Genomic DNA, 2,306 nt, shown 5'->3' on the forward strand with positions numbered 1-2,306 from the left:
TTACTCGCAACCGTCCCTGACGGATTTTCCTCACCTTTCGCCTACTCTAGATCTCGAGGGAGTCCAGTTCGAGATCAAGCTCCAATTCATAACTATGATAGAAAAGAAGCAGTTTAGTGGAGCCAAGGGTGAAGACCCAAATCTTCACATTGCAGATTTCTGCCAGTATTGCAATACTATTCGGCAGAATGGGGTTACGCAGGACTAGATCAGGGAGATTCTTTTTCCCTTTTCATTATGTGGAAAAGCTATACTGTGAGTTAATGGTTTGAATAGAACTGCACTAGGTTTTACTAACTGGGAAACTCTTGCTTTGAATTTTTATAACAAATATTACCCTGTAGAGAAAACAGCTCTATTGAGAAGTGCAATTCATAATTTTGCCTAAGAGCCAGATGAAGCGCTATATGAAGCTTGGGAGAGATTCAAAGATCTGCAGAGAGAGTATCCCCATCATAATTTGGCACAATGGCAGTTGATTCAAGCCTTTTATAACAGATTAAGAAATACATCCAGGACGATTCTAGACTCCGCGGCTAGTGGTAGATTTATGTATCTTAATGTTGATGATGCAGGTCAAGTTATTGAAGATATGGCAATACATAATTCCCAATATGGGAATTCTAGAGGCTTTACGAACAAAGGCAAACACCACGTTGATTCAGTATCCTTTTTGCAAACCCAACTTACATCTATTTGCCAGAAACTAGATAATCTTAGTATTGCTATTCCTACTTCTGTTGCTAATGTTTCTGTTGTTTCTAATAATTTTAATGAAGCTTTTTGTGAAAATTGTGGTATTGTAGGACATTGGGAGCAAGATTGTAGGAGTTCTGTAGAGCAGGTTAATGCCTTCCAAACCTATAGGCAAAATAACCCATACTCCAACACCTATAATCTTGGCCTCCGGAACCATCCATACCTATCCTATCGGAGTACCAATGCTCAAAATCCTTCACCTCCACAACAACCACAACAAGCACCCCCTTCACAGAAGAAATATTACCATCCCCACTCTAACCAAAAAGCCCCAGCACAAACCCCTACTCCATCTTCTTACCTTGCATTGTTAGAAATTAGAGCGATGTTAACTAATATACAAAAGCATATGGAGAGTAGAGATACACAGATTGACTCAATTATAGCCCATAATAAAGTCATGGATACCCAAATTTCCCAATTATCTTCTACTCTACAAACTCGCCAACAGGGAGTTCTACCATCGCAAAGAATACCACCTACGGATCATGCAAATGCAATTACCCTGAGAAGCGATTCACACTACGATGGCCCCCCTATGCCCAAAGAGGATGAATCTGATTTAATTAAAATTGCTAATCCTGATTCCGTTATACCTGATGTTCCTGCAAGGCTCCAAGGTAAAACTAACATTTCTAATACCACATTGCCGGGTACAACTTCAGGGAAGGATATTACTCAGGAGAAGAGTAGAGAAGAATAACAACCAGTTATCAAACTACCATTCCCAAATCGTCAATTGAAAACAAAATTGGATAAGCAGTTTGGTAAGTTTTTGGAGGTTGTGAAAAATTTGCAAGTAACAGTTCCCTTTACAGAGCTTATTACACAGGTTCCTGCATATGCTAAATTTATGAAAGATATTCTAACTAGGAAAAGGGCCTTTAATGAGGTAGAAACTATAGCTTTTACAGAGCAATGTAGTGCTTTATTGCAAAATAAATCCCCTCCTAAGTTAAAGGATCCTGGTAGTTTTTCTATCCCTTGTCATATTGGTAATGTCTTCATTGATAAAGCATTGTGTGATTTGGGTGCTTCTATTAGTGTTATGCCATCGTCTATATGTTCTAAACTTAATATGGGTGATTTAAAAGTTACTAATATTAGTCTGCAAATGACATATCGTTTTGTTAAATACCCCTTAGGTATTTTAGAGGATGTCCTTGTTAGAGTTGGTAAATTTTTTATCCCTGTTGATTTTATTGTTTTAGACATGGTTGAGGATACACAAATTCCCATTATATTAGGTAGGCCTTTCCCCCATACTGCAGGAGCCATAATTGATGTTATAAATGGTAAACTAACCCTTTATGTTGGAGATGATAATATCACTTTTAATTTATGGAAGGTTTTGAAAGGACATATGCTAGAGGAAAATTGTTGTTTAATTAATGTGATTGATATAATGGATGATATCTGTGAAGAAAGCTTACCACAGGTTCTTGCAAGGGATCCCTTGGAAGAAATACTTTGTGGAGATTTATCTGCAGGTGATGCAAGTATTTGGAGCAAAGAGGTGGATGCCATTGAAAAAGCTCTTGCCATAG

General features: G+C 37.8%; 1 non-coding gene across 1 annotated transcript; it reads right to left on the minus strand.

The window, feature by feature from the left end:
- Positions 1-355: 355 nt before the first annotated feature.
- Positions 356-462, minus strand: LOC145569643 (small nucleolar RNA R71). Its single transcript, XR_014096215.1, has one exon. It is a non-coding gene; the product is annotated as a small nucleolar RNA R71 (small nucleolar RNA).
- Positions 463-2,306: the final 1,844 nt, after the last annotated feature.

Source organism: Chenopodium album, chromosome 11 (assembly GCF_948465745.1).
Source record: "Chenopodium album chromosome 11, dcCheAlbu1.1, whole genome shotgun sequence".
Lineage (NCBI taxonomy): Eukaryota > Viridiplantae > Streptophyta > Magnoliopsida > Caryophyllales > Amaranthaceae > Chenopodium > Chenopodium album.